The 21091-nt window shown below is 42.1% G+C and overlaps 1 protein-coding gene across 1 annotated transcript in view; it reads left to right on the top strand.

Annotated features, from left to right (window-relative positions):
* The first annotated feature begins 19587 nt into the window (after positions 1–19587).
* Positions 19588–21091, top strand: part of LOC140996597 (uncharacterized) — a 95943-nt gene continuing 94439 nt past the window's right edge. Inside the window, exons 1-2 of the mRNA XM_073467033.1 lie at positions 19588–19670; positions 20542–20614. The gene's annotated coding sequence lies outside the window, so the exon portion shown is untranslated. The remainder of the gene's footprint in view (positions 19671–20541; positions 20615–21091) is intronic.

Raw genomic sequence — 21091 nt, 5'->3', positions numbered from 1 at the left:
TGAGTGTGGAGCCTTTCAAGTGCTACCGTGGGTCATCTCAGCAGGAACCACACGGTTCTGGATCCAAGCCCGTCTTTATTCGGCTCAAACACTCACAGTAAAGTGCACCTGGACCACGCCCACCTCCACAGAGTGACTCATCCGTTTTCTTTCCCATCTTTACTTTAGGCAAATATTTGATGTCCTGTCAGCATCTAAAAGAAGCTAACATTGATGTTAACCTGTTGGAGAAGCTAACGCTGATGTTAGCCTGTTGGAGAAGCTAACACTGATGTGAACCTGTTAGAAGCTAACACTGATGTTAGCCTGTTGGAGAAGCTAACACTGATGTTAGCCTGTTGGAGAAGCTAACACTGATGTTAGCCTGTTGGAGAAGTTAACACTGATGTTAGCCTGTTGGAGAAGCTAACACTGATGTGAACCTGTTAGAAGCTAACACTGATGTTAGCCTGTTGGAGAAGCTAACACTGATGTTAGCCTGTTGGAGAAGCTAACACTGATGTTAGCCTGTTAGAAGCTAACACTGATGTTAACCTGTTGGAGAAGCTAACACTGATGTTAGCCTGTTGGAGAAGCTAACACTGATGTTAACCTGTTAGAAGCTAACACTGATGTTAGCCTGTTGGAGAAGCTAACACTGATGTTAGCCTGTTGGAGAAGCTAACACTGATGTTAGCCTGTTGGAGAAGCTAACACTGATGTTAGCCTGTTGGAGAAGCTAACACTGATGTTAACCTGTTGGAGAAGCTAACACTGAAGTTAGCATGTTGGAGAAGCAAACGCTGATGTTAGCCTGTTGGAGAAGGTAACACTGATGTTAACCTGTTAGAAGCTAACACTGATGTTAGCCTGTTGGATAAGCTAACACTGATGTTAACCTGTTGGAGAAGCTAACACTGATGTTAACCTGTTAGAAGCTAACACTGATGTTAGCCTGTTAGAAGCTAACACTGATGTTAACCTGTTAGAAGCTAACACTGATGTTAGACTGTTGGAGAAGCTAACACTGATGTTAGCCTGTTGGAGAAGCTAACACTGATGTTAACCTGTTAGAAGCTAACACTGATGTTAGACTGTTGGAGAAGCTAACACTGATGTTAGCCTGTTGGAGAAGCTAACACTGATGTTAACCTGTTGGAGAAGCTAACACTGATGTGAACCTGTTAGAAGCTAACACTGATGTTAGCATGTTGGAGAAGCGAACGCTGATGTTGGCCTGTTGGACAAGCTAATACTGATGTGAACCTGTTAGAAGCTAACACTGATGTTAGCCTGTTGGAGAAGCTAACACTGATGTTAACCTGTTAGAAGCTAACACTGATGTTAGCCTGTTGGAGAAGCTAACACTGATGTTAGTCTGTTGGAGAAGCTAACACTGATGTTAGCCTGTTGGAGAAGCTAACACTGATGTTAGCCTGTTAGAAGCTAACACTGATGTTAACCTGTTAGAAGCTAACACTGATGTTAGCCTGTTGGAGAAGCTAACACTGATGTTAACCTATTAGAAGCTAACACTGATGTTAACCTGTTAGAAGCTAACACTGATGTTAGCCTGTTGGAGAAGCTAACACTGATGTTAACCTGTTGGAGAAGCTAACACTGAAGTTAGCATGTTGGAGAAGCAAACGCTGATGTTGGCCTGTTGGAGAAGGTAACACTGATGTTAACCTGTTAGAAGCTAACACTGATGTTAGCCTGTTGGAGAAGCTAACACTGATGTTAACCTGTTGGAGAAGCTAACACTGATGTTAGCCTGTTAGAAGCTAACACTGATGTTAGCCTGTTAGAAGCTAACACTGATGTTAGCCTGTTAGAAGCTAACACTGATGTTAACCTGTTAGAAGCTAACACTGATGTTAGCCTGTTGGAGAAGCTAACACTGATGTTAACCTGTTGGAGAAGCTAACACTGTAGTTAGCATGTTGGAGAAGCGAACGCTGATGTTGGCCTGTTGGAGAAGGTAACACTGATGTTAACCTGTTAGAAGCTAACACTGATGTTAGCCTGTTGGAGAAGCTAACACTGATGTTAACCTGTTGGAGAAGCGAACGCTGATGTTGGCCTGTTGGAGAAGCTAACACTGATGTTAACCTGTTGGAAAAGCTAACACTGATGTTGGCCTGTTGGAGAAGCTAACACTGATGTTAGCCTGTTGGAGAAGCTAACACTGATGTTAGCCTGTTAGAAGCTAACACTGATGTTAACCTGTTAGAAGCTAACACTGATGTTAGCCTGTTGGAGAAGCTAACACTGATGTTAACCTATTAGAAGCTAACACTGATGTTAACCTGTTAGAAGCTAACACTGATGTTAGCCTGTTGGAGAAGCTAACACTGATGTTAACCTGTTGGAGAAGCTAACACTGATGTTAACCTGTTAGAAGCTAACACTGATGTTGGCCTGTTGGAGAAGGTAACACTGATGTTAACCTGTTAGAAGCTAACACTGATGTTAACCTGTTGGAGAAGCTAACACTGTAGTTAGCATGTTGGAGAAGCGAACGCTGATGTTGGCCTGTTGGAGAAGGTAACACTGATGTTAACCTGTTAGAAGCTAACACTGATGTTAGCCTGTTGGAGAAGCTAACACTGATGTTAACCTGTTGGAGAAGCGAACGCTGATGTTGGCCTGTTGGAGAAGCTAACACTGATGTTAGCCTGTTGGAGAAGCTAACACTGATGTTAGCCTGTTAGAAGCTAACACTGATGTTAACCTGTTAGAAGCTAACACTGATGTTAGCCTGTTGGAGAAGCTAACACTGATGTTAACCTATTAGAAGCTAACACTGATGTTAACCTGTTAGAAGCTAACACTGATGTTAGCCTGTTGGAGAAGCTAACACTGATGTTAGCCTGTTGGAGAAGCTAACACTGATGTTAACCTGTTGGAGAAGCTAACACTGAAGTTAGCATGTTGGAGAAGCAAACGCTGATGTTGGCCTGTTGGAGAAGGTAACACTGATGTTAACCTGTTAGAAGCTAACACTGATGTTAGCCTGTTGGAGAAGCTAACACTGATGTTAACCTGTTGGAGAAGCTAACACTGATGTTAGCCTGTTAGAAGCTAACACTGATGTTAGCCTGTTAGAAGCTAACACTGATGTTAGCCTGTTAGAAGCTAACACTGATGTTAACCTGTTAGAAGCTAACACTGATGTTAGCCTGTTGGAGAAGCTAACACTGATGTTAACCTGTTGGAGAAGCGAACGCTGATGTTGGCCTGTTGGAGAAGCTAACACTGATGTTAACCTGTTGGAAAAGCTAACACTGATGTTGGCCTGTTGGAGAAGCTAACACTGATGTTAGCCTGTTGGAGAAGCTAACACTGATGTTAGCCTGTTAGAAGCTAACACTGATGTTAACCTGTTAGAAGCTAACACTGATGTTAGCCTGTTGGAGAAGCTAACACTGATGTTAACCTATTAGAAGCTAACACTGATGTTAACCTGTTAGAAGCTAACACTGATGTTAGCCTGTTGGAGAAGCTAACACTGATGTTAACCTGTTGGAGAAGCTAACACTGATGTTAACCTGTTAGAAGCTAACACTGATGTTGGCCTGTTGGAGAAGCTAACACTGATGTTAACCTATTAGAAGCTAACACTGATGTTAACCTGTTAGAAGCTAACACTGATGTTAACCTGTTGGAGAAGCTAACACTGTAGTTAGCATGTTGGAGAAGCGAACGCTGATGTTGGCCTGTTGGAGAAGGTAACACTGATGTTAACCTGTTAGAAGCTAACACTGATGTTAGCCTGTTGGAGAAGCTAACACTGATGTTAACCTGTTGGAGAAGCGAACGCTGATGTTGGCCTGTTGGAGAAGCTAACACTGATGTTAACCTGTTGGAAAAGCTAACACTGATGTTGGCCTGTTGGAGAAGCTAACACTGATGTTAGCCTGTTGGAGAAGCTAACACTGATGTTAGCCTGTTAGAAGCTAACACTGATGTTAACCTGTTAGAAGCTAACACTGATGTTAGCCTGTTGGAGAAGCTAACACTGATGTTAACCTATTAGAAGCTAACACTGATGTTAACCTGTTAGAAGCTAACACTGATGTTAGCCTGTTGGAGAAGCTAACACTGATGTTAGCCTGTTGGAGAAGCTAACACTGATGTTAACCTGTTGGAGAAGCTAACACTGAAGTTAGCATGTTGGAGAAGCAAACGCTGATGTTGGCCTGTTGGAGAAGGTAACACTGATGTTAACCTGTTAGAAGCTAACACTGATGTTAGCCTGTTGGAGAAGCTAACACTGATGTTAACCTGTTGGAGAAGCTAACACTGATGTTAGCCTGTTAGAAGCTAACACTGATGTTAGCCTGTTAGAAGCTAACACTGATGTTAACCTGTTGGAGAAGCTAACACTGATGTTAACCTGTTAGAAGCTAACACTGATGTTAACCTGTTGGAGAAGCTAACACTGATGTTAACCTGTTAGAAGCTAACACTGATGTTAACCTGTTAGAAGCTAACACTGATGTTAACCTGTTGGAGAAGCTAACACTGATGTTAACCTGTTAGAAGCTAACACTGATGTTGGCCTGTTGGAGAAGCGAACGCTGATGTTGGCCTGTTGGAGAAGCTAACGCTGATGTTAACCTGTTGGAAAAGCTAACACTGATGTTGGCCTGTTGGAGAAGCGAACGCTGATGTTAGCCTGTTAGAAGCTAACACTGATGTTAACCTGTTGGAGAAGCTAACACTGATGTTAACCTGTTAGAAGCTAACACTGATGTTAACCTGTTGGAGAAGCTAACACTGATGTTAACCTGTTAGAAGCTAACACTGATGTTGGCCTGTTGGAGAAGCGAACGCTGATGTTGGCCTGTTGGAGAAGCTAACGCTGATGTTAACCTGTTGGAAAAGCTAACACTGATGTTGGCCTGTTGGAGAAGCGAACGCTGATGTTAACCTGTTAGAAGCTAACACTGATGTTAGCCTGTTGGAGAAGCTAACACTGATGTCGGCCTGTTGGAGAAGCGAACGCTGATGTTGGCCTGTTGGAGAAGCTAACACTGATGTTAGCCTGTTGGAGAAGCTAACACTGATGTCGGCCTGTTGGAGAAGCTAACGCTGATGTTAGCCTGTTGGAGAAGCTAACACTGATGTCGGCCTGTTGGAGAAGCTAACACTGATGTTAGCCTGTTGGAGAAGCTAACACTGATGTTAGCCTGTGTGTCTGCGCATGCGTGTGGTGCTGTCACGGTTGCCTAGCGACAGACACCACACACTGGCGCTGCTCACCAAACCCGCTGGTTTTAAAAATGTCCTCTACACCCGATACCCCACCACGTCCTCAAAAGCGAAAACGCCTGCAAAAGTCCAGACGTGAGTGGAAGAGGCACATCCTTGCTGGACAGCGTCAGTGGAGATGTTTACAAGGCAAATTGTAAAATGTGCCAGCGAGGGTTTTCAGTGGCGCACGGTGGGGTCTGACATCAGACAGCACGCAACAGGAGAGCAACACTGCAGACACGAAAGAACACAGAAGACCCGAGCGTCAGTGTCACAGCTCTTCATACCCCAACTTCTCCTGAGACTGACACGGTATGGGACATTATGTCATGACTGAGTTCCCATCTGATGGTGCTTTTGCCAGAAGACGTCAGTGCACGGGCACGGCCTATTTTACTAAACTATTGTGGTTTGATTGATTGTTGACTCCTCCCCTCTAGGTTACGGCAGCTGAGGTGACACAGTTGCACCACACAGTCAGACACAACCTCAGCTACAACAGTGCTGACTGTGCACATACACTGGATCAAAAGAAATGACTATAGGGAGAACAAAGGCAGAGGCAGGGGTTAAAGATGTTTGCTGTTCAATACTTCGGTCCAGAATGCGGGTCACCAACCAAATGCTGGATCTCATGGAAAATGCAGATGAGTCGCTGCTGGGACTGTAGCTCTCATAGAGCAGTCGCTTGACACATTTGGCTCATCATTTGATCAAGTGGCAGCATTTAGTGCAGACAATACACATGTGAATTACAGAATGCACAACTCTGTCTTCACCAACCTGAAGAAGAAACAAAAGGATCTGCTGCAAGGAGACTGCCATGCCCACATTGTGCACAACACAGTGAAGCATGCTCTTCACCAGCTCACTGTAGATGTGGAGATGTTGTGCTGAAGGTCTTTGGCTGCTTTTCCACATCTGCCAAACGAAGACAATCACTCAGAGAGTTTTGTGATGTTGAGTTCCAGGACGTTCTACGACACGTCACAACCAGGTGGCTCTCCCTTAATCCAGCCATCACCCGGCTAATGCAAACCTGGATTGCACTGAAATCTTACCTCATCAGCCTGGGGGGGAGCGTCCCAAACAACTTCGAGCTTTGTTAAAGCTCAGTGAGGACTCAACTGAGGGTGATGGAGACATCGTGGAGGTTTACCTTCTCTTCTGCAATCATATCCTCTCTGTCTCTGAGGAAGTTGTAAAGAAGCTGGAGAGTGATGAAAACACCTGTGTTGAGTTATTTTCCATCATGGAGAACTTCAAGCAAAAGCTCACAGAGACGAGACGACCAGTTCTGTGGCTACTGAACTAAAGTGAAGCTGCAGCGTCTCCGTCCACGTGATGCAGACATGGCAAGGGCAGATTTTACTGCATTTCTCAGCACAGCACTCTCATATGTTGAGAAATGGATCAACTTTTCAGGAGACAACTGGCTGTTCTCACTGCAACCTCCCTCTCTGCACCATGGCACCTTGACCTTCAGTGACATTGAGAGGGTGACCACCAAGCTCAACCTCATCCATAAAGTCAACATGGATGAACCTTATGATGAATGCTCCACAGCAAAACCCACTCTGAAGAGGCTCAAAGAAGATGCTGAAGATGACTGGAAGTCCAAAGGTGTGGCTGCCAGGTGGGCGGCTCTCTGTCAAGTAGCTGACCTGCCTGACATGCTGTCTATCAGCTGCTCCACGGAGCTCATGAGAAGTGAGCTCCTGATCACTCTCAGCTTTGAGCAGTCCTGTTCACAGTTTTACAACAGACAAAGAGGTACTCAGTGCTGCAAGGAGTAACAAGAAGTACCCCTGGAAAAACAAGTAACAGATTGAAACGGTTTTTACTCATTTGAACATCCAACACCAGATATGTTAAACTTCAGGGGACTTGGAAAACCTCCAGATTTTGACTTTCAGTTAAGTGACGCTGGTAATGCATTAGCATATGGCATAAATTAGCATTATGCTGTTGGAAGTAAAGCTTTAAAAGCCTTCACTTTCAAAATATTAGACGTTCAGAAAACCATAAAATCCATTCAGTCAACTCTCTTTCGCAGTCCTGGGCGGCAGAAATCGTGACGTAAGGGTAAGGACGGGAACATCTGGTGACGCAACCAGGAAATACTCCGAAGGCTGGACCGTCCCATTTAACAACGGTTGACGTGGCCGTCGAAGGTCTCTCTGAAGGACCCGGCCTTCGGAGGCCGCAAAGGCCGGGTCCTTCGAAGGATGCAGCCCCTGAATTTGGACACAGCTTATAAGCAGACCTGGCATCCTGTAGAACCCGGCCGAGCCACTATGAAACTATTTTTATGAAAGTAATGCAGTTACAATTTCAAGTGGTTTCAAACTCTGAAAACACCACATTAAGATTCAAGCGTTTAAGGATATCAACCCGGATTTATGCTTTAAAATGTGTCAAACGTGCAGATTGTTTGATACCCTTTCAAAATACCATACCCAATATTCAATACAATATATTGTGATCTGTCAACACAATAATAAGTTTGACGTGTGATGCTTACAGTCACTATTTATTAAAGGATTAATGGCAAAACTCTTCCCAGACTGTCTTTTCTCTAATGCCACAGTGCCCTTAGTGTTGAATACAAAGAAGACAAAAACTTTCATTAAAAACAAACCACTGTATTCAATGCCAATGAGGATAAATTAGGTTTAGATAAAAGTAGGAAACACTTTAAATTTATGTAAACTGTCCAGATCATGTCCTGAAATCAAGTTTCTTTTATACTGAAGTTGTGTCAGCTGATAATGGAGCTCTCAGGTCACACAGGTCATCCTGATGCCTCTTCTGTGGATACTGATACTTCCTGATGCTGCTGGCCGTTGTCTTGCGGGCTTTTGCTTGACTGAAGCAACACCCGCCCAACAATACCTTCCTCCTCTGATGGTCTCTCATACTGCAGAGAGTCTGGCGGGGTCCAGGAGAACCTCAAACACAGCATCATCAGGTCACTCTGATGATCTGTAAAATATGGCAGAACCACTGTTACTTCTATTATACGGTCATGATTAATCAGTCGCAACCATGCACCCAACCACTGCATGAATGTGCTTTTGAATGAAGGAGAAGCTTGTAGTGGTACGGTGATCTCAGTACTAAAGTCAAGGTGATTACTGTATTAAAACCCAAATGACAACATGTTGCTGACAATTACATTTAAATACTTTCTTTGTTCAATTGTCCTTCTGTAAGGACTCTCTGTGTCGATGTGGCCTGATGAAGGTGTTGTGACATTTGGAAACATTTATTAGTATGTTTATTTTAGTGTAGGCGTGTGAATTATTTTGAACACTAAAAGTATTATTCCTGTTTGATTTGAACATGGTCGTGTTCTCTGTTTCTTTGAATATTGTCAGTAGTTGCACCTACCATGCTTTTATGCACAATCACAGGATTACACTGTTGAAGGCCTCAGTAGTGATGGCTGAGCATCTCCACATCACTTAAGACTGTCGGAGAGACAGGACTGACTGCCACTGAGCCTGAAAGTAATATTACAGAGAGAGTTCAAACACTGAACCAGACTGTGTTAGTTTAAGCGAATAAACAGGCAACTAATAAATATATATACAGAAATTAAGGGATATTTGGAAACTCACAACATGTTTGTCAGCTCTGTCTGTCAAAGATGTGGTGGTGTCTGCAGGGTCGGTCTTGTAGTGGTATGTTGGCCTGTGTGCAGAACAGTTACAGTTTACTCCAAAATCATCTCAAATAAATGCAACAGCTGCAAACAGTTTGCAAACAAATGATTACAAATCATTGTTTGCCAGTATGGAGGAAGAGATTGATTAAATAGAGCATTTGCTTTAGACTGTGGTCTGTGTTGTGACTGACACTCTCCTAGTGATGCTCTGGGTTGTTTATAATGCAATTCAGGACAACATGACAGCAACAGGGGAGACTTGGAGCTGATGACAGTAGAGACAAGCAGAAAAATACACAGACCCCCCATAATAACATTTTGGTTGAAACTGGCCTCTGCAGGGGGATTTTTTTACAACAAGGTCTGTTTTGATTCTTTTTTATGCACCCAAGCACCTCATTTACATTAGAGTAGATGTCTTAATCACTGTGGCTGCTTATGTCCATCATCAGCCACCTGACCATGACTTACCTGCTCACTTGTACTCAACTAGCCCAGCCCATCACTCCCTGTTGCCGTGGTCAGATGGCTGATGGAGGACAGAGGCAAATTTACATTTAGCCAATTATATTGCCCTTTATTTACAATTCATTCTGATGTGCTGGAGAAAACAGAAAATGATCTGAAATGAATCTAATTTGAGGCAAATGTATCTTTCTTCATCTGTCCAGTGTTCAAACAAACAGAAGCACATGGCTAATTATTATGCAGAATGACGTCATCGAAGCTCAGTGGGATATTTAGCTTAATCAATAATCCACTGTCAAATGCAATGCTGATATTCTGAGGGTAGTGATGGATTCATGTCCTGCATTCATCATAAAACGATCCTCAGGAGTCATCACTGTTTGACTAACAGATGATAAAATGTAAAACCTGTTGACTGACTTACAGGAGGCTGCTTTAGTGGTGCGCCTGGCAGAGACACAGCGAGGCTAACGGCTTAGCTGTCTGCGATGCCATGCACAGTAACTTACGTTAGCTGCAGCTCTAAATTATATAACTTATATACCTCTACTGCTCATGTCATGTTCACGTAACTTAAAACTCATACAGTCATTTACACACCACCTCATCCTCCTTTAGCTGTCCCTCAGTAACATTTTTAAATACTTCATAGGTCCAGCGATGCTAAATTAGCCAGGTTAGCCACAGACAGTGCTGCTGCCAGGCTCAACAGGCTAACATGAAAAATAAACAGTAAAGCACCAGAGGAAAAATGTCGTCACTTCACAAAAGTAGTTTTCAGGGAGTCCCACCCAGTCCCACCCGAACAGCCAATCACAGCACTTTTCCACTAAACTACTTCCTTTTCCACTATACTTTCTCTCACACACACATATTCTTCTTTTACATTCATATATTTTCTTCAGACATATATAGACACATATATTTTCCTTTACATGAAAAATGAAAAAATATACGTGTGTGGAAGTAGAATGTGTGTGTGTGGAAGTAGAATGTGTGTGTGTGTGAGCAGGCCAGAATGAATTATGTCTTGTTTGGCCCCTCATAGACATCCGTAGCCGTTCCACTGCCCTCAAGCGATCTTCCTTGTCCATGGTGATGACTTGGGGAAGGGAAAGTTTTCCCTTGAATGATTCTCTGCCACAGCACCTTGCTGCCTCAGTGGTGTCCCTAAGCAAGGCATCCTCCTAATCAAAAATAAAGAAAACAATTATTAAAATAAAGGTTGGAGAAGGCAGAAAACAGTGAAATAAGAAAAGCCCACAGCAGGCAACATACCCCGTTCCCCGGTCCCAGTTCTGGTAAGTTCTCAGCTTCCTCTAGAAAGGAAACAGACTGTAGTTCTTCTAGGCACAATAACAATGCAAGATGTAAAAAAGACCTTTAGCTGGTTTTAAGTATACTGGTTTAATGAAAATGGAGAAATGACTGCGAAACCAGCTCTGTGACATCCCACCTCTACAACCTTGATGGATGTGTGTACAATAATACTGCTTTGAACAATACCTGATGCTTCGGAGACAGATTCTGAATGCCTGAACTTTTTTGGAGGGACCACTTCCAGATCCTGAAATAAGTGGAGGGATTGTGCTTTAGTCTGCAGCAATAGTTTGACTACAAGACTAATTAATCACATGACCTCTCACCTGTTGTCCTTTGTGCTCTCGTCGCCTTTTTCTTTCCTGCAATCTGTCTTCTTCAGACCTTGGTGATTTAATGACAACATACATTCACTATGAAAACATTCATGTTGGTCTGTTGACAGTGAGTAAAACAGGTTATTTAAAAGAATCTGCTCAAACCAAAAAAAATCAAATTCCAGTATCTCCAACAAATGATATCTAAGCTAAATAATAACATAAACTAAGCATGTAAAGAACAACAAATATTTCTGTTTTTTCCTTACAAGCTTAGTTTATCTTTTGCTCACAGATAAACTTTTTAATAAGGCCTATCTTTAAGTATTAAGCTTTGATTTGAAGTTTTTGGTTTGTTCTGTTGCCTGGATTGCTGTGTTTTTATGTAACCACAAGATGGCGCCTCAATTAGTAAAGCAAACACAGGTAACAGTACAGGTGACACAGATGATGAGCTGATGACTGATTCATGTTATTCTACAGGATGAGTTAAGAGCAGTTGAATTTTGCTACCCTAATCTAACTTGTGAAGAGATGAGGACTTTAATCCACTCCAAGGAAATGGCTTTTAGAAAATGTGTACCCTATCCTGAACATAATTACTGATTAAAAATAGACATGTTAAAATAACCAGAGATTCCTGAGGACTGTGATAGGTGGAAATGGAATTTTAAAAAATGACTTTTTTTAAAAAGATTTTTTTACCAGCATAGACACCTTTATTTGACAGTTACGAGACAGGAAATCATGGGAGAGAGAGGGGATGTGACATGCAGCAAAGGACGTCCAGCCGGGATTCGAACCGCGGTCGGCTGCGTACGTGGTATTAAACTTGGCTATGCCATGGCCACCCCACACTAGCTTTGTGTCCCTTCTTGGCCACCCCAGTAAAAATGTCCTGGATACGCCACTGCTGTGAGGACCCAGTGAGAGGGTGACCATCTTTGTCAGCTGGCATCGTCAGAAGCTTCAGCCAAGGCATGTTGACATGAACCTTGCCCTCTGAGGCCTGCTTAACGTTCTCTGGGGTGGGGTCCAGTAACCTTCCTTGAAAAGGGGCAAAGATTCCTGGCTGCCTGCGGTTGGCGTGCGGTGCCAGCCCCCCGGCATAATCGTACACTGACACATTGGGAAAGTGTTTCCAGGACAGCAAGAGATCCACAAAGTCACGTGGACTCTCTGCTCTAAGGTTGAATTTGACTGAATACACAACCCCACATGGACAGGTGATAACTGCCCAACCAGCTGTGAAACAACAGAAGAAAACAGTAATAACTGACATCAGGAGCATGTATAGCTAACCTACATAACTACATAATGATACTGTACTTTCTTTAACACAACAACATATAACAAAGTGGAATAATCGTCAACAGTCCATATCATTTCACTTACCAGAGGCACCCCACACCTTCTCAAACAGCTTGTTGTAGGTGACTCTATTAGACATTTTCTCAGACAGTCTCATGACAAGATCCACCTTGGACCCTTTGTCGTCCACACCACACTGTTTGCACAGTGCCCTGACCTCCTCTACCTGTTGTGAAAATGCAATGAAGTTGATATTGTTAATAAAGCATAGACATAATTTTTGCTAGCACAAAGAAGTGGATTTTGCATATTTCATCAACTAATTCACCTTCAAGTTCACAAGCTCATCCGTGAGCCGCTCCTCATTAATTTTCTCATCGTCATTAAGGTTTTCATCATCCCCATCATTTGACATTTTGGGGCTTTGCATTTTTTCAAATTCTGTGTTTAAGACTGAATTAGACCTCCGGGTGTGTGGCCCAATCCAGGGGGCCCAGTGATGGTAACACAACAAAAGGGTTCTTCCGACCACCTTTGTGAACAAACGTGATGAGTATTAGCTATTATTATCACAAAAATTAACCACATATTATTATACTTTACTCGCTCTCGCACTGTTCTTAAGCTGTTCTGTCTTTTCACAAGACTTACATGGAATTAATCCACGACGGATCATTTCTGTGGCCACAGCGTCCCAGAGGTTGTTTATGTCCACATGACCATCGTAATTTTCAGGTGGACTTGGGATTTCTCTCACTGTTAAAACAGTAGTTTGTTATTCATAGCTCAATTACTAAAAACACTCTGAGCACAACAGTTGATGCAGTGTTATTCAAGGGCATGGTTAATATGATGTTACACTTACTAAAATTCAGAGAGAGATGAGGTGCTGTACAAACAATGAAGCTAAAATATGTGAAAAAACAGCTTATCAAACTCACCTGGCATATTGAAAACGCCTTTCTTGTGAAGATCCATCACAACAACCGCTGGGCTGTATCCACATGACACACAACTGTAAGTGTAGTCATGGTTGGTAAGGGCCTCAAAATGAAGGTGTGCCTGAAGAACTCTCTCCTTGTTCGGAAAGGACACCTTCTCTGTTGTCTCTATTATTTCGATCACTTTGCTGATAGCTGTATGGGTCTGGAAAATGATGAGAAACAGGAGTATTCCAATGTTTCAAAATGTAAGTTATATATTTTGTTAGAGTTGCATCTTCAATCACCATTTGTTTTACAGTAATGATCTGTAATGAATAAATTATAATAAAGGAGGAATAAGCAAGGATAAATATATTATTATTATTAATATTATTATTTATTATTATTAATATTATTATTTATTATTATTATTATTATTATTATTACTTAAGTTTAGAAGTTGGGTCGCTCAAAAAAGGATGTAAAGAAATTAAAATCTATCACATAATAGAGAAAATCAATCAACCTTTCAGCGAGCACAAAACATTATTGAATTATATGCTCTCACCTGTAGTGCATTCCTGACCATCAGGCACAAGTGCAGAGACAGGATGATGTGGTCATCGAAGTTGTGGATACCCTCCCCCCACTCCTGGTATCTGTAAATCATGCCACAGTTCAGGCATGATTTCCTGTATGTTGATATTCCTAAAAACACAGTTCTTCTTTGTTCTTCCCTCTCTCGACTGCTCTATGAGAGCCTGGGGTAAATCTGCAGGGAGCTTTTTGTTGGTGAGGAGGTAATTAAGCATCCTTGCGATTCGTCTGTCATCTGGTGGATAACTGTCCTCTTTAGACTCACTTACATTTTGATCTGTGGTGGTCTGGGTTGGATTGAGTGTCTCTGCCTGTGTGCTCTTCACCTTCCTAAATAGCTCCCTCTTTGTGACAAACAGATGCCATTTAACAGCTTTTTTTCAACAGCTTTGTGTATGCAAGACTGTTTCTGTTTAGAGCAGAGACAATGCCAGTTGTTTTGCTTTGTGTCATACAACACAATCACTCTTCCCAACCTACTATAATAGGTTATCTTTGTTACATAAACAGAGATATGAAATTTGGATGGTGGACCACCCACAGTCAGGTGCACAGACAGAGGCACACCCTCTGCATCAGCATTTTGTTGCCAACGCAAGAGGCTGGCTTTACGCTCCTCACCAAACCATTTATTGTCCACCATTGTTTCCAAGGCCTCCTCTGTTAGTGTCACGGTTTGACCGTCAGTGCGTGGGCAATACAATAAAGATTGTATGTGGTGGCACTCGAAAGGCAACATCCCGCTCCTTCGAGCAAAGTCAGCGTTCAGACGACACTGGTCGACCTCACACAACACCTTCTGTGTTGGCCCCCAAGTATTCTTGATCACATGTATGAGTGTTGCTGGACCACAAAAAGATTTCTCAACTGCAAACACACCATGTTTACCATCGACACACTGACAGGCCAAAAATCTGTCCTTCAACACAGTCTCAAAGTGGTGGGTATGCTTCCTCTTGCAGTGTGTTTTGAATTTTTTTTTGTTTAACTTCACCTTGCAGTGAGGACAAGTGAATTTATGCTGAGCGGGGGCCAATGGGTGCTGTGTGGGGGCCTCTGGATGCTGAGCGGGGGCCAATGGGTGCTGTGTGGGGGCCTCTGGATGCTGAGCGGGGGCCAATGGGTGCTGTGTGGGGGCCTTTGTTGTTTCTTTGGGGGCTGCAGCATGCTCCTCCTCCTGGTGTATTTGTAAATGCCTTATGAAGTGCAATCTATTTATAATTGTTGCTGCACAGTAGCAGCAATGAAAATGTGCTGTCGTCCGACAACTTAAGCCACACTTGATCATTGTGAATTCTGTAAGAGAGGAATGAAGGGAACAAGATTCATATTTGTGAAAAAATACTAATTCATTCATTTGTGTAATATGTAAGATACGCACCTTTGTGTTTTAGTGAGGAATGGCCTTTTATATGGTTGTCAACCATATGTTTTGCACCCACATATTTACAGTAAGGACAGTGGAAAAGTTCACTGTTGGTGCATTTAGTAATGGTTGGTGCACCGTCCAATAGTAAACTAATGTGTCTCTATATATCAGAGGGGAAAAGAATAGATAAATGTTCAATAGCAGCATTTTTCCACACAACTCACCCCGAGCAATGCAAGGCGGCACTGTGAGGGTCAGTCGGGACAACGGAAGCTGAGGAGGTTCAGAAAAGATGACGTGTGGCAAGTAATGACACAGGAAACATTCATAAAATAATGTTAAATTAAAGTAACTCAATGAGATCAAAACACCCATACTCATCAGAGTCATTAATGATTAATACAATTCACAAATACAAAATGGAAATCAGAATGAATGAAGTGCATTTTAACTCTGTTACACCAGTCACAGGGAATCGACTGTTCAAAAAGAAATATATACTCAAAATATACAGAATATCAATCAATAAACGTATTGATACATCAGTGACATCCATATATGAAAATGTATATATTTCAAATACTGACAAATACAACTACATTTGTTAGTGAAAAGGAAATGAAGGATAAAGAGGGAAGATGTGTACTAGTCAAGGGAAAACTGGAGACTGAACCTGTCACGTTGATAAATGTACATGCACCTCCAGAAAGCAACAAGCACTTCTTCAAATCCTTATTTAATGTTACAGCAACAGAACCAGAAGGAATTTTAATTTGTGGGGGGACTTCAACATAGTCATGAACCACTGTCTATACAACCAGTTTAAAAGGAAATGAAAAACACACGTCAAAATGAGTAAAGCTGTCCTCAGAAGAAATGGGCACGATGGACATCTGGAGGAATTCAAGTGAAAGAAAAGAAAAGAAAAACCACCTTAACTAAAACAAACACTTTGTTGATCTCTGAGAAACATTTGTTCATCTCTCAGTGAAGATCAGTGAAGATGAAGATGTTGTGCATCCATGGTTTGTGAGAGGACCATATGACCTTATGACATAATTAAAGGGTTTCTCTCTGTTATATTATTATATATATATATATTGTTGCATGTTCATCAATAAATGACTCTTTCTCAAAGACTCTCAGTATCTGACTCCCACACTGCAGTTTACCTGCCTGAGTTTACCTTGACACTTTAATGATTTATGTTGTAATGCACCATAACGATTCATGGTGTTCAGCTGACACTTTTCAAATTCACCTCTATCATTAAAATCTGAATTTTATTGGGCACTGGATGAATAGAAAATCCCTGCTGTCTAATGGAGCCAGGGTTGTGATCTGAAGTGGGTTTTTAATCATCCAAAATAAAACAGCTCACTTTTTCTTATATATTATCAATTTTCACAACAACACGACAATTAACCGTTATTATGTGTAAAATGATGAAGAACGCTGAGCTTAAAATAATGTCTTCAAAATGTTATAAATGTTCATTACTAAGTACTTACTGTAATGACTGCACACACTTCTTTATACACTTTCATATGTAGCTACTGTAGCTAAACTGCATGATAACTGTCCAGACTGCCGACTCCCACGCATTGACCAGAGACTTAACTGCTACTTTTTACAAGCTCTCAAGCCACATCCATTTTCTGACGCAGTGACAAAACATCATCATTGATAACGCCACAGCGTGAGATGTCACTGACAGACCGACAAGACAGAGCAGCAGAGAGCAACAGCTCATCAGAGGAAATGTAGAAAATGTCTCTACAGTCATTTGTTGTGTGATCAGGTCTCTTGTGACAGCGTCTCTCTCTCTCTGCCCTCTGCTGCTGTGCAGGTGAGTGAGACGGGAAACCCTCACCTGATTCACAATAACAGCTTTGTTAGGTTAGTATGTCCATGCAAAGTGATGAATGTAGTCTGACTGTACCTCAATACTGAAACAGCTAGAAATATCATTTTACATTATTGGTAAATATCAACGTTCTACATCGTTGCCAACACACTCTCATCTCTCTCTAATAAATCTCTCCAATCCCAAAAAAGAGGAAGCATCAAAGCCTTTCCTTTGTAAAATATTATAATGATAGATTGTAAAATTCTGCCTGTAAAGCAACAGATGAGCAACATGATGAGATATTTTTATGGAGCAGAGCTCGACTGTCCTCAGCATACTGTGAACATTTACACTTTCAATGGTCCATACTTTAGACAGTCCTGGACAAAACTGGACAGATGTCCAGTTTATATAACATTGTTTTGAAGTAGCAGCCCTTTATCTTTCTTTACATGTTTCTACTGACTGTGTTTATTGTTATGCACCAAAACACAAATTCAAATGGTGAAAAACTGTGATTCTGATTATTGTGTGTCCAGTTACATGATCAATATACTGTACAAACACAAACAGTTGTAGGTGTTTATCAGGAAACAGCACCAGTAATGTTCTACTGTAGATGCTGACCTGCTCATGTGCAATCCTTTGAGCTTGAAGATCTTCTACTCCACGTATGAACATCTGCTCCTTGACCTGTCGCCCTCACATCTGTTCACACACACACACACACACACACATACACACACACACACACACACACACACACACACACACAGTTTGTGTTAAATAAAAGACTTTTGAACCTTCATGCTGTCTATTTAATATTGTACAAGAGTGAATGTTGCCAACCTCGACTCTGTCAAGGATCCAAAATGCTTCGACCGTTACAGCTGTTATGGTCATTTTGGTTGTAGTTTTTAATTAATTATTAATGAGAGTTACAAACTAACAGTTTAGTACCTTTTTCTGAGACTGATTTGGTGAATTGGCTCTTTTCCCTTCTTCAAGGGTGGTGCCCCGAGGTGATCGAATGAAAATTGGATCTTATTATTTATCATAATTAATAATTATCCCTGATAATCATTAATTATTATTGACAGCCAAATTTAACCCAAAACTCCCTATTAATGCTGCATGAAGCACTTCAGTACATATGTGTGTTTGTGAAGCAGCTGTTTGAGTATAAAGTACTATATAAAGTAAATAGAGATGAATGAAGAGCTGTCCACATACTTTTGTCCACATAGTGTAGGACTAAATCCCAGAGCACAGACTGAGACAGACCTGCTCTCTTTACATTTACTGAATGTGTCTGAATGTTAATGAAGCTGCAGCTGGTTGAATTCTTGTGTGTGAACTCTAATAAAACTCCAGCACATGATAACTGATAGAACAACACTCACCACTGTACTTTGATCTCCACCTGTTGTATTAGACTGAAGTCAGTGTGAAGCCAGTGACTCAGAGCAGCCTGCAGGGGGCAGCGTCTCTGCTCTGCTCCAATCAAACCCACATGATCACCAGGTAAGTTCCCCAACAGGTGGAGCTGGAATGTGGCCGTCCAATCGGAGCAGCTACGCGGGAGGAAAACACGGAGGCCTACGGGAAGACGTTTGTCCCTGTGGCCTTCAGACATGTTTATCAGAGGATGTAAGGACGGACACTTTCTGGAGTCAGGCCTGATTCACTACCTGCTCCTGCTGTTTTCCTTTAATGTGTTTAAATGTGTCCTGTGTGACTGATGTGAACACTTTCTTTACCTGCTTTAATGAAATATTTCTGCACAAACAAAGTGACAAAGAGTTTTATATTCTTTGTATCGGAGACAAAAAGTCTGTTTTCATCTTCAAATGTCTTGTATGATCTGATTCTGCATTTGTTTTAATGAACATCTTAAAGCAGCTCTGTGTAGTTTTATAGAAGAAATTCAAAGTGACACTTTGATATTTACAATATTAATGAGCTAATAATACAAACTACCATCAAATACTACAGTTAAAGTAGTACTACCATCATCTGCTGGTGCTGGTACTGGTGGTGCTGGTACTGGTGCTGGTACTGGTTCTGGTGGTGCTGGTACTGGTGCTGGTACTGGTGCTGGTGGTTCTGGTGCTGGCGGACACAGTCAGTAGATATTTGTCTCGTCACAAAGTTTCAGGTTGAAGCACAAAACACCTGGTCTGGTTGTTAAAGCAGCTGCTGTTCAGTGGCCACAAACACTGCTGCAGACGTCCTGAGCTCTCAGATACAACACCTGGTTCTGTCGGGACAAACAGGGCCAGAACATTTCCCGGCTTGTCCTTTCATTCATGGGTGCATTCATGTGTTGGTATGAAGTTAGTGAGATGTGAGGACTCTGCTCCGGCTGCTGAGGTTCATCTTTAGCAGCGATCATATAAAGTCATAAAGGTCCAGCAGCTGATCAATGAGCTGCAGCTACAGACTGCTGTACTAAAGTGTGAGCAGTGACGGCAGCTGCAGACACAGAGGACTGGTGAAGGAGCAGAGGACCTGATCCTGATGCAGCAGATTGTCCCACACAGATCAGAAGACAACTGTCCTGACTCAGACCTGGTTCAGACAGACTGATGAAGTTCATGGGAAGAAAGTGAGTAAGTGAATCATTACAGTCTCTGATGTCTCTGTCTCTCTGTCTCTGTCCCTCAGGTGTCTGTCTCCTCACCACCATGAGAAGCTTTAACACTCAACTCTTCACATTTGAGGCTGTTTTACTCGTCAACATATTGATTGTTAGTGACGCTCTGATGACTGTTTTTCTGCTCTGTCCCTTGAACTCGTCACAGACTCATAATGAACCTTTGAGTCTATCAAACAGACGCAGTCGTTAGATTGAAGTCTGACACTCGACTTCAGTTTGGACTTTGACTCTTCAGTTGTTTTATTGATGCTCATATTTCATGTTTATTGAGGTCCCTGCTGGTCAAAGTGCTCTCAGAGATCAAATGATCCTTTTGACTCTGTTAATGATTAAAAACAACTTTTATCATCTATGATAGCATGGTGAGTAAACAGGTTGAAGAGGAACACAACTCTAATCGTCTGTATTTGTAAGTTCTCTGCAGACAGACAGACAGAAGAAGCTTCTTCAATCTAATTCAACATCAGAGCGTCTGTGAGTGTGAGGACGATCAGCTGAGTGCTTCATGTCACAGTAATATGAGCCGCGTTCAGGCTTTATTATTTATATTATATATATATACTGTACATTACAGTATTCCTCTGTAGACTGTCTGAAGCAGGAGAACCATCACAGACATTGTTGGTACAAATACAGTTCAGGGCCCAAACTCTGAGATGGATCACAGGTTCAACTCTTTGACATATGTCATGCTGTATGTTCATTTCTTTTTCATTTTGTGTATTTGATGGGGGCAGACACAACACACACAGGAAGTGCACGACTGTTATCCAGAGCAAGTGTCGCACCATTTACAGCTACTTTCACTGCTCATCCCCAGAATCCACAGCAACAGCTGAAGTCCTCATCTGGACCCTGTGGACCAGCAGTGTGACCATCTTCACCTGATAACGGTGAGCACCTGAACACATCACAGTGTGACTGAAGTCTGGGAGGGCTCAGTAACTGATCAGAGGGTGGAGGTGTAGCTTGAACCAGGGTTGACTGTGTGTTTCAACAGCAGCTACTGAGCTCCCCCTGGTGGTCAGTGAGGTTCACAGCTGGTCTCAGTGTTCCTGTCAGTCAACTCTGATCCAGTAGGACTGTATCCAGAGTGTGATCCAGAGTTTCTGTGTGATGCAGACAGAGTGAGGACAGAGCAGAAGTCCTTCAGGGTGAACAGCTCCTTCTGTTCCACCATTTTGTTTTCTTGATGTATTTGGCGTCTCGCTCATCAACACGCTTTGAGCTGCGAACATTCAGATGATAAACTGTGCTGCTCGTCCACAACATGTCTGCTTCTAGTAGTTTTTCTCATTTCAGTCACTTTCAAACATAAAAGCCAAACATTCATTCATTCACTCTTCAGTGAGTTGGTCTCCCTACAGTTT

This window comes from Pagrus major, chromosome 5 (genome assembly GCF_040436345.1).
Source record: "Pagrus major chromosome 5, Pma_NU_1.0".
Classification (NCBI taxonomy): domain Eukaryota; kingdom Metazoa; phylum Chordata; class Actinopteri; order Spariformes; family Sparidae; genus Pagrus; species Pagrus major.
The sequence above is the reverse complement of the archived record's forward strand: the minus strand, read 5'-3'. Positions and strand labels throughout refer to the sequence as shown.